The 13,135-nt window shown below is 38.4% G+C and overlaps 1 protein-coding gene across 1 annotated transcript in view; it reads right to left on the bottom strand.

Annotated features, from left to right (window-relative positions):
• LOC114354501 (uncharacterized) overlaps positions 1–13,135 on the bottom strand; it is a 98,121-nt gene that overhangs the window by 42,215 nt on the left and 42,771 nt on the right. The gene's annotated exons all lie outside the window — the stretch shown is intronic.

The following is a 13,135-nucleotide window of genomic DNA, read 5'->3' on the forward strand; positions in this document are numbered from 1 at the left end:
TCAGAACAATATATTATTATATCATTTAGACTGACGAAAAATATACTTTTTTAAGTTGAGTTTAAGTATAAACTTAATTGCTTTACGAGGGTCTGTTTATAAAATAGGTACTGACTGCTGAAAACTGAAACTACAATGAGCAATCATAAAATCTGTGATTTGAAAAGCTACTCTACCTATGTGTTATTACGTAGGTAAGGTATTTTATCTCGAATTTATTCATCTCGTGATTATACCTACATAGACTGTTACTCGCTGACAATGTAATTAAGTACAACTTTTGCCAAGTTTGACCAAAGGTTACTTTTTCAAACAAACATACGATAGATCTTCCTTAGTACCTACTAAACTTCAAACATGTAGTATCACTTTTAGTTAATAGTTAACGACTGTACCTACAATGGGGCTAGCAAATGTGGCGCGATTCACAAGCGAAGTCGGGTCCGGATGCTGTAGCATTAGTCGCCTGATTTATACGTCTGGCGGGGTCCGTTCATTCCGCCAACAATGCCCGCGCTAGGCGCTAGGGGGCGCTGAGCCCGCTGCCAATAAACAAAACTCTTTTCACTTGTGTAATGCAACACTGAATGAAACTCCATAAGTATGCAGATTAGCTCGCACAGACTGACATATCAAAAGATTATTCTGATAGCCTCATTTGAATATGAACGACTTCAAAGTCATATTTCGAGCTAAATTATGTCAGATATTCGAAAATCAGGGGTGAACGCGAGCCGAAAACGCCGGATAGTTATTTCAACTATTCCACTATCGGAAGTAAATTCGCGTCAGTATTTATTGTTGTTTGATTAATATCAAAGGCAAATAGAATAACAAGGAACGATTTAATAAAGCGCACTGTTCGCGGACTTCAATAAAGTTGGTCCATTGTTTCCATTTAAACAGCACACACACACAATTTTCAGCTGTAATACTTTTCTGATATTTAATACATTTGGAACCCTTGAAAAGAGTTTTGTGTCAAATAGGAGGACTTTGTTTATGAAAAATATGATTACCTATTATATTTAAAGTGAACGTTTTTCCAAAACAATCACCAATGTTTTGACGAGGTGACAACCGCAATTGATTCTTGTGCTTGCCTGGAGCGTAAAAAGGGTTACTGACAGAGATGTCTTTTTAAAAATCGATATAATCACGGTCGTTTACCTAGCCACCCCAACAAATTGTCCCAACCCTATCACAGCAGCCGCTCTCGAGCCGCTTTTTAAAGAGCTGTGGATAAAATTTGATCCCATACACACCCCTGCCCTGTGGGCGTACCTATCTGCAGTTAATTATCTGCGTGAGGGGAAGATTGGGGGAAGTCTACGCCGACACCAATTTCTCCCCATGCGCTTGTAGGACCCGAGATTCGGGGAAGCAATCGAAAGGTAACCCCTTGTAATTAGTTTTAATTAAAACTGATAGGATATAAATGTGACTGGATATTAAAAGACGTGCAGTATCTTTAATAAAAGAAAAAATAACTTAGTAAAGCCAAGTCCTCTGACGCGATAAAGGAGTCCGTTGAAAATTAAGCGACGAATAAAATCATCATTTGGAGGTGCTAAAACATTAATGTGCTGTAAACCATTAAGTTGAGTGACGAGGGCTGCAGGACGTAGGCGGCTCGAAAGAATACCCCGCTCCCTCTGCGTTTGTTTCAAGAGCGTAATTACCGACATCAAACGGATAAATTAGATTAATCGCACTTGCTTTGGCGGCCAGGTGCTAATGGAAACTCACATTACGACCTCTAAAACGTTAAGTGTTGACGTGTTCCGCTAGCTTATCGTTAAATTGAACGCGATGCGACCCTGTCACCGGACCGGGATGTTCGTTTGTATTTCACTTACAGCGGAATTGTAAGCATTCAGACAAAACAAGCTTCATGAGCGTACAAGAATGCTTTTGTAGTCCAGTAGATTGCATTGCATTTTCCAGCAGCTGTCATGGTTGTTTTACCTTGTTCGGAAAAGCTTTATTTAATGACCTTTACTAGTTTAGTTCTGGCTTTTATTGGATTGTGTTTTTGTTATACGTGGAAAGAGATTTTAAAGGATCAATTACATAAATACGGAGTATTTCACATTAAATGTTGACCTTTGAGTTGAAGCTTGTGGGCTCACGAGAGCGCTCCAGCGCCCCCTCACTAATTAGCAGTGAACTATGAATGACGGCGACTCCTGTCGGCTCGTGTGATCACGTCACTACCTCCAGTGAGTCTTTATCACTGTCAAATATCAGTCATTTGGGGACTACAATGGTTTAGTAAATTAGTTCTCTACAGGTTCTTTTTAGACTTCCGAATTTATTTAGTTGGATTAGAATTGCTTTTATTATTCTCTATTTGAGATATTACGCTATGAATGTGTATGATGAGATGTACTCACACCTAACTACGATGGTTGTTTTCTTTTATCGGATATCAAATTCACAACAAAATACCTCATCATCATCATCATCATCATTTCAGCCATAGGACGTCCACTGCTGAACATAGGCCTCCCCCAATGCTTTCCATGTTGATCGATTGGCAGCGGTCTGCGTCCAGCGCTTCCAAAATACAAAATACCTAATTAACTTTAATGCTAAAATGAGTGACGTGTAACAATAGCGTTCTGAGTTACTAATAGGCTATTCGCTTCTCAATTCTAAGCTCTCCTCTACAATGGTTATGTCAAGTACTTCTGAACAATTCCGCTAGGCCCGCGAGGGATGAAGAAATAACACAGCAAATGTAGCGCGCTACGTATTACATTGACGGCACTGTAGGTGTAAGTCAGTGGTCTCATGTTTAATCACAGTAAAATCTAGTGCTTCGATGTGCAAGATACAACAGAGATTACAGAATTAGAATATCTCCCACACATACTTACATCGAGGTTGGGTCTTACCTAAACATTTTTCCTCCTAGTTTAGTCTATTTATAGCCACCTGTTTTCATATATCATATCCTTCGTTGGGCCTTTCACGCGTGGGTTTTAGCTTGTCACGTGGTGCGTAGCTCATATGTCATTTTCACTTTTTCAATTTCATTAAAAAATACATAGATTAAGGCTTTGACTGGGTCGAATTTTAGTAAGTATTTAGACCAATACTATAGGTCAGAACTCAGAGCGTCGATTTTTAATACGAACATATCGACGCAAAGACTCGTGGCAGGTGGGGCCATTGGTAATTCTTGAATTAGAGATGCACACTCGCCAATATTTTATTCATTATTACGTAATAAACAACGCTATGCCTGCCTCTACGTCGTCACCCATAACCAGCGTAAGTGCAAGAAAAAACGTGATATGCACTGTTTTATTATTACACCGCTTGCCACGAGTCTTTGTGTCGAGTAGGTATAGTTATGTCCGAGCATTGACTGATGCTTTGAATGCTGCTGCTGATGTGCAGAAAATGGGCCCACTGTCATATCGCGCGTTGTGAACGCGGCACGCACAATAACAATGCGCACAAATCGCACAATATCATGCAGTCTGCGGGACGATGCGCCACTCGAGTGCCTGCTCGTTAGCGAGAGAGCACAAATTACGCCACAACTACCGTGCTCTTACATGCGTAAGTTACTTATAAATTACCAGCAGCGAAATTAAAATCATTTTTTTAAACTCGCACGGTCTGTAAGGCGCTTAGGCGGTATCAGTAATGTTTTTTTTAAATTGAATATAGTTTTTGAGGGAAAATTATAATTCAAATATTATTTTTCAGCTGCATGACGAGGCTGAACAGTTAAGATTCTTTTATAATCTTTTCTAGATCAAATGATCATGTAGCGAACCATATAGGTTCATTCATTATGACATAAACAACCATGAATATTAAATTCAAAAACTTTAAGAAAACTCTTCTTAGAAGTAACTCATATTTGAGTGTGCCGATACGTTGGCATTTACAAATATAGGATCAACCCAACATTGAAGGTTTTATATTCAGAATGTTGAACTTTTCAAAAGGCCTCGGATTCCCCCTTCGAGGAAGTGCGTGACAATATATTGGGCTATTTTATTATATTTCGCAGCATCGTAAAAAGATCGTGACTTTGGACAAAAGATGTTAATGCAAAAGTGCGGGGGTGGGTACGTCGGTCCCGCCGTAATAATATCAATATTATGTCAGGATTCTCTCTGGAGGACTTTCCCTGACGTCTGCGGTTCGTTCTGAGGCGAGTGGGGGAGGGACCTTCACTTTCGTCGGGTGCATGCCGGCTGCGGGTTCCGTACCTCCGACCTTCCAGGCTGCACAACTTTCCCGATCGATCCGACCGTTAACGCTAAATAACATCATCCGAGTGGAAAACGAAAAAGGCGGCTCTGAACAATATAACAAAACTTTATTAGCTTTCTTTACGGTACAGAAACTTGCGTAAAATGCTTACAATATTCGCAATATTACGCAGGCTATTGTTTTAGGAATCATATATTGGTAGCAGTGATGAGTTTCTTTGAAACGAAAATAGGTTTTTTCATGAAATTAGAGGGCTTTATTGAAAATATACGTAGGCGGGAGGAAAATAAAAACATTAAATCCAGGCAGATTTAAATTCAACACAAAACATAAATTAATGTTTTGTCGACCGTTGATACCGCCCTCTTGACAGCACATTTATCATTTTAACGTTGATCTTATTAAATTCCAGTAGAATTACCCCAAAATGGCATGTAAAGTTGGTGGGCATTAGATTAGGTTTAGATAAACCACAGTACATAATCCGTTTACAAAATCTCATTCGGCTGGTAGTGTACCTAGGTTTATTCAAAATTGGCTACGCTAACAATAACAGCATTAACTAATTGTTTAACGTTCTAATGACTCGCCTAAATTAATAATTGATTGAATCGCCAAACAAACCACATTTTGATCGTAACAATAGCTTTCAGCATTGTTCGCGCAACATTATCAACATTAAAGGCTTATGTAGGTGTACAGCATAATAACAGCTGGTCAGCGAAAAGCCGTCGTTCCATTATGGAAATTGACAAGTGAGGGGAACACACTACGCATATTTTTACATCACTTTCATAGAATTTTATCGACTCAATAAAGGTGAGCGTGACATATTGTGATAGATGGAATCTATGTGTGGTGCGACAAGAACTAGCTCTTATGTAAACCAGCCACCGTCTGGGTAAATGCTTTGTTATGAATACATAGACAACTCTACTTACACACACACTGTGTAATACCAGTACCTCTAGTACGAAAAACTTTCGAGTTCGTTTCGTTGCGTATTCAAAGTGTCATCGAAAAATTTTGTATGAAAAATTAAACAGCGCCCCCTAGGGCGGCTATAATATACAAAATTTTTCGATGACACTTTGAATACGCAACGAAACGAACTCGAAAGTTTTTCCTACTAGAGGTACTGGCCTGTTCATCTCCGCGAGTTTACATCGAAAACAAAACACGCACGATGGCCCACCTACAGGATACTATTCGACAAGGCCTCACATACGAGCGAACATTGACTCACGCACGCGTATTCTTGTGTATTATGGAAGAAAATAAAGAAAATGGTGTACTAAATACTGTGCAGTATTTAACTGCCTAAATAATAATAAAAACATAGAATGTACTTTTTTAAGTTGCCTCAAGACATTGAGAGGTAAATAAGTAGTTAATATTATTCATGATAAATCATGTATTTCCTCCGCCATTTTCCGCAGTTTGGCACCTCACGTCACATCATTTTACCGAAGTCAGCCCTATAGCTTCGGCGCAGTGCCGATCACTGACGTTTGTCAACAAAATGGTGCTTGACTCTTGAGACAGGCTAAATTACACCATATTGTTAATAACATTGAGCATATTTTTTTTTAAATACCTTCGCGAAGTAAAACTTCTGTACGTAGTACTTATTATTATTCTGTGGTAGTACTTATTATTATTCTGTGGTAATACGACAAATATGCGAGACTTGAGTGCCAGACACAGACTTGCAGAAGTTGTCTCTCGATTCCCCGCCTCGCATCCGACATCGAACGCTGCGTCATTCATATTCGGATAACTTCCATCTATTCATTAAGAATATGTTCATCCATTATAGTCCAAGTTCGAGTACACATTGTTAAAGTATGGTCTTACAGAAGATAGGTATTTGTATAACGCTTTAACATGGCTGCTTATTTGGGAGTACAAAAGGAGAGTAGGGTACGCACATCGGCGTCGTCAAGTGAGGCAACATCTGAGATCCTAAACAAATTGACCAACCCCTCGCTGCCAGCGAATATTTAGATTTTTATTGCCCTTTTCCTTTCTGTGTAAACAGAAATTTCCTTATTTTCTATCTCGCCCGTCGCGACCTTATGAAAACGCGTAGCTGCTGTGATTCTGGCCTATGTAAAGCTTCCTTTTCCCGAATGTAATATGTAAGCGTGGAAATAAGAAGTTATTTTCAGTCTAAAGTATTAAATAACTTACCTCTAATGAACAACCTGTTGAAAACGGTACGAAAACATAAATCAGGTTCAAATTAAATCGGACTAAAACTAAAATAACCAACCTACGAGTACCTATGTACACCTACGCAATGAACAATGTAAAAAGTTACCTCTACCTAATTATATGATAAGTTTATACGCGATATTAGATAGGTAGTTCTTGGTATGTACTTGCATCAGAATGTCCTATAAAAGGCCATTATGATATACGATAAAAACGTGATCATACTTATCTGCCTTGTTCACACTTTTTATAGTAACTACTTAACCTTTAAAAAGAGGTTGTCACAACATAACAGTGACTGAGTTTCCTACGATTAAGGTATTGAAGAGAAAATGTCAAAATTAAGCATAGATATAGCAAAATGTATGCTAACACCCGTACCAATACAGTAATTGATAACGAAAATGCCATCATACGACGGAAATCACTTGTACGCCATGGTGGTGGAATTGGAATCGTTCGGAAACGATGATTCCAAGAGATCATAGATTTTGCGCTCTGTTTTCAAATTGACTGTAATTCACCAGCGTACCTTTGAATAAATGTGTTGTGAGTGACATAGTAAACCTACTAAATACTAACAGACACAGAATCATACTTCTATTATGACTGAAAAAGATATAAGTAAGAGAGTATATAAAATAAGTACCTACTTACTAATTTATCTTAACATCTTAATGCGTTCTCCATTTATCTTCATAAGTTTTTATATTATTTGACTTGGAGAAGTCTATTTTTGTTTTGTTATAACGTATCGTTAAAAAAAACTGGATACTTCATCATTTCAATTTTAACATTTTTAACCTACTACGGATAAAATAGTCTCAGTTTTTATTCAAAAACTTCAGGTTTACGGTCCAATCTATCTCCTCTTATAGATTTATGAAGCGCAGGCTATCAAGAGACGGAGTACGGTGGCCCGGCAGTAATTGCTTTCCGGGTGAGTCGGCGAAATTTGCATTTCCTGTCGTCGCCGTCACACTACATGACGGATACCTTACCCGACACGGGGGATAAGCGGAATGTTATTAAAGTAATTAAAACTTGCAAGTTAACTATGAAGTTACAAAGCTCCTTTAAGCCTGATTTAATTGCTCAACGATCGTCAATATTCAAGGCTGTGTTTAAAATAACTAAATCCTAATCCAATACTGGTGCAGCTCAAAATAGTTTTGGTGTAGGAGTGAAAATTGCTGATAAGTCGACACTTACCATAATTAAATGATAAAGCTTGGGTAACCATTAAGTGCGAATCAACAATATCCATTCCATCTGCGGTAACATCATTAAATCATTACAGCCACCACAGAATATAGGACTCTCCATTTAATTTCACTAGTAGCATTTGTGAAATGTACCGAAATAAACTTTATGGACTACAGTTTAAATGATATTAGTTAAAATAACAATAATTTTATTATGTAAGTAACAGCTAAACTGAACTTTAGCCACATTTGACAATGCATTATTTTAAGCCACCAACTTGACTGCGTAATATAACATGTTTAATTTACACACTATATTAAATTGAATACAGTAATAAAGTTTACTAGCGCCTGTGAAACGTAAAGGAAGGCTCGCTTATGAACTTTCCACACGCCTGCTTTTACGTTCATACGTTTGCTGTATTTGTTTTGTGTGGAATGTGGAGTAAGAAATTAAACGCTAAATTATGCACCCTACGTTACGTTCCGCGCTGGATTAGCCAAATTCATAACACGTCACGTAGGCTCCTTTGTTTTGCAGCAACATCCATTATCGTTAAAACAAAATAATAGAGATGCGGCAGGAGCTACGCTTTAGCGAATGGGCAATTATTGATCTTTTGTTTTGTATGTCGTATTTAATTGAATCCGATTGAAGTAGGCTTAAAGCCTTTTTTATTTTGAAACAGCAAAAAGTGTCCAAAATTATACTAGTTGTTTTGAAAAACTGAATTTCATGCAGGCCAAACTACGACTTTTTACGAAAGTAAAGTATTTATATCGTTTCATAATAATATTTTAACCGAGACTGGCATTCTCTGGTATCACTTGACTGGATGAAGTGCATTCCTGGTAAAGGGTCACTACGCTAAGTTGAAGTGGTTACGTATGTAAATTGCTAATAGCGCTACCCAGATAGGTGCCTACTTGAGCTCATTGGTACTGAAGAGCGGATAAAATACCCATGTAAACATAACTTATGTATGGTGGAAAAGGATTTTTTTTTGTTTAATATTGCTTATTATGTCATTTTTATAAACATTAAAATGTTCATTATAAATACTTAATTACTTTTATCAATAACTAATTTCATCAGTACCTATCTCCAACTCTACAAGACGTCGTGGTTATTTTCGTCTCTTAGAAATCAGAGGTGAATACACCTGCAGGCTGCATGCCTCGTTCAAAGTTGGCTGTGCATACGTCAAAAGGGGCAGACTGTAAATAGCCATGCAGCCGACTGTTAAAATCTCTGAATACTTAACACTAAGTTTAGCTAAAATGTACAATGCTTTAAAGGTTATTCGATATTTTTAGTACGTTAAAGGTACCCTTCAGATCTATTTATAGCAGATCCAATGTTATTTCTGTCATGTTTGGAAGTCGTACTTACTCATTTATTACAGACCGTTGATATAAAGGTAAATAATGAACAATTGATTCTGTTTGTTTTTTTTTTCTGTGTCTCAAAATACGTGCACGGTGCAACACCCGTAGCAAAATGGTTCGGTTTGACAACTGATTTTCCACGACTGTAAAGTGTGCTCTCGCGATAGCGTTTCAGGAGGTATTACGAGGTAGGTACGCCGGAACGCGATATGTCAATAATAAGAGCTCGTGCTCGTGACTTCTGTTGACATTTGGCTTTACCAGGTACGTCACTAATCGGGCAGCTAAGCCTAAATTTAGAAAAATAGGCATTAGTGATTCGTGACCTAAATATAATTTTGGGATTGAAGATATTCATGTATGTATCAAAAATAACAACATTGACATAACTAGTTGGCGTAATTATAAACCAAATAAAAAATCTGGTAACTTGAAAGAATAATTTTAGTAGGTAGGTATTTGTATAGTAATATACCTAATAGTTATTAGCCGAAAATCATTGAATTAAATCATTCTAAAAAATTTACTTCATCATTGTGATTAGTTTAATCCAAAACCTTATCAGCCACTTATACATAAGTGGTGGCTATTTACTTAATTTGATTATGTTTATCTGATTGTATGACCTTTTTTCCCCGAGTAAGAAAGAAAAAGAAGGAAAATAAGCAAATAAACAGTCTTCAGAGATATTGTGTCTTTCTTAATCTAGGAAAAGTAACACCCTTTGTATTTTTAATTATTTGTAAAAGTTAGGGATTATACGGTATTGTCTCTTTACAAGTAAACACAACTGAGCTGATACTAATTACACCTCACCTACCTTACTGAGAACTGTCACCGCTAGCAGACATAGGTTTACAAATATCTACTCGTAAAACGTCGAGTAGCACAATGGGTCGCATTAAAAAGCCCCGTAAGAACGGCCATAATTACTGTAGCGGATACGGTAATTGAGTTAGAGGATAAAAACAAACGCATGGTTTTCCGAGAGCCCGCGAGGACCCTCTGCTAGAGGGCGCTTTGATCGCCTAATGGCCGCCGGACCACATTCGCGGAAACTTTTACGGGACACTAACCCACTTCTGAACGACTGAAAGTAATCTATAATGGAACCCTTCTTCAAGGAGCCGCGTATCAATATCGGGATAAATTGTCTATACTTAGTAAGATGGTGCGGGCGATTCACATGTGCTCGGTCAGAGGGAAGGAAAGAGCTGGGCGAAAAGTGAGGCGTCTGTTTGATTAATTTCTGTCCATTTTGTAATTTTTGTCCAAAACCAGAGCCTACTGTGAAATAAAAATACAGACAAATTAATAGAGTATCTGATTACTTAATTCACTACAGTTTTCCCACTAATTCTAGTAAAGTATCTATAAATTACTTCTACAACAACAGTGGCAGTCTTAATTAAATTAATTACTTTGACCTACCTAACTCGGAACTACTTTAGACGTCTAATTTTAGGTGTTCCTGTTGTGAGACAGAATAAGCAAAGCGAATTCTGAAGCTTCATTATTGTAAGCCTGTAAGACTCGGTGGAGGAAATTGACGTTCCGTTCCGTTGATGACACGATTTGATAAATTATATAACACCAGTGTTAATCTAATTAAATATGACTGTAACTTGTTTTGTGAGCCATAAGTAAACAAACAAATAAATTAAATAGGTAAATTCGATGCGTAATATACCGAAAATAACGTGCCTTGTAATACTTGTACTCGTAAACCACCTATCCATTTTTTTAAATTTTTTAAATTAATTTTTTTTCAGTAATTTTTAAACTGAAAAAGTTTGTTGTTTTAGAATGAACCTACAATATTATTGCCTAACAGTTTATTTCTAGCAATGCTTTGAGTGTCTGACGATCCACTCTGACCCACACAATCAGGTCGTGCGAAGGCTCGACCTTGTGGCCCGAAGAGGCCAATCAAAGTTATGAGCTATTTCCTTACGTATAAAAGCAAGATACTGATTTACGGCCGCGCTCGACCGTAAATAATACTGCCCGACTATATTACACTGCACTGGATTGATGTTTGCTGAATACTGCACTAAAACAACCGAATACCATCCAAATACGATGGGCATATTTATAGGCTCCCGTATTCCGGCTTCCATTTATAACGTCGGCTATATGGAGTAGCTATACCTCTTGTGTACTGTAACGTATTATTACGTGTAGTAAGAGGCCTTGGGAGTGACGGATCACCGGCGGAGACGAAATCAAATATCGTAGGTATTCCCAGTAGACCGTTCACGTTTGCGCCCGCCTTGGCAACACGTCGCCGCGCGCAACATTTAGGCCCTAATTTGGTATAGGAATACATTATTCCCGTGATAACACTAGTACAGTATATGTGGTTCTCGGAGTTCATATAAACTAATATTAATTTCATTTTCTGCTTATGAATACACGTGCTTCATAAAGTACCCAAACGCTGCGCGCCAGACCGCGATAACAATCTTAATGAAATATTTAAATTGTATTCCTGAAAACTGTCATCAGAAGTTGGAAGCGGTATGTAATGAACAAATAAAGTTCACCCGAGTGGAAAGAGAAGTTGCAACTAACAATTTAAAGTTAGTCTAGGCGGTTGAGTGCGAGTGAGGTGAGAAAATGCGGCGAGGACGGGGAAGGGGCAGCGGACACCAGCGGCCTCGGCGCGGGCACTCCGAACAATGATAAAGTTGCACCAACTAGAGGGCGTACTTAACCAGACATAGTTTAACTTCCAAATTCTAATATTAGGATGCTCATGAAAATGCACACTACGGATCAAAGCGAAGATGAATTGTTGTAGGTAGTCAGTAGACATTGTTAAATATAACAGCGTGGTAGAGCTTTCAGAGGGCGTGTTTGAAATCCGTCAGTTTATATTAAGCTATTGAATAATGAAGTAGTATGCCTGTCTGAGTCTCGAAAATTGGCCGTGCTAAATTCCCTAATGTATAGCGACCACAGCAAAGGGCCCTAGAGCTCGGGTCGGTTCGAAGTTCGACGCGACAAGATGGATGGCTTCGCACACGGCACACTGCGGGTCTCACGCGCTGCAACTAACTTGCTCTGCGACTATCCGCCCCATTCGTAAGACACGCTTGAAATCGACCTCCTTTGTTTTATGTGCAGGTTGTTTCTTGAACAGTTTTTGTTTGGAAGTTTCTTGTAGATACAATAAAAACTTCCGCTTTGTACAAACAAAGCTTACTAAGCTTCCTGTTTCAGTTTAAATAATAAGTTACCGAAGAAATTGACATACTTATAATATTGCTACACCAGAGAATTTGTTTCTGTAACTGTATTAGTATCATGACACTTGAAGAATAACAGCTTTATTTGAAAGTTAAAGGAGCCGGCTACCCGTGGGGGCTGACATTAAAAATATTAAAATAAGTAATTGCCCTCTCACGGCTGCACCTGACGCCCGCGCCCGCGCCCTTCGCGCGCCCACCGCCCTAAGTACTTTGCGATAAGGGCAATCGTGCGAGTTTCTGCGCCACCTCTGTTTTATACATGTACTAGCTTTCCGCCCGCGGCTTCGCCCGCGTGGAATTTTGTCTGTCACAGAAAAACTTTATCGCGCGCGTCCCTGTTTCAAAAACCGGGATAAAAACTATCCTATGTTCTTTCCCGGGACTCCAACTATCTCTATGCCAAATTTCATCAAAATCGGTTGCGAGGTTTAAGCGGGAAAGCGTAACAGACAGACAGACAGACAGACAGACAGACAGACAGAGTTACTTTCGCATTTATAATATTAGTTGGGATCTCTATTTATGCCGGTATAATAAGCTCTGAGAACACGTGTTGTAGAAGGGTTGTATAATAGATGACTACTAAAGTTTTACTACCCAGTAAATATTGAACTATTCAAAATTACGTCAATATTGACGTGGTATCTACAGCTAACGTTAGAAGTATGTAGCGAGATCGGTCACATTTAATGCAAGCTAAAGAAACATTAACCTGTAAGTACATGTGTGTTATACGTCAATTAGGTTAAGTGCTAAATCATGTCAGTCTGAGAAAGCCGGACGGACGTAGGACGACAATTTTGTGGAATATTATGTTATTTCTTGTCCTCG

Source organism: Ostrinia furnacalis, unplaced genomic scaffold (assembly GCF_004193835.3).
Source record: "Ostrinia furnacalis isolate ACB-3 unplaced genomic scaffold, ASM419383v2 OfSCF2054, whole genome shotgun sequence".
NCBI lineage: Eukaryota > Metazoa > Arthropoda > Insecta > Lepidoptera > Crambidae > Ostrinia > Ostrinia furnacalis.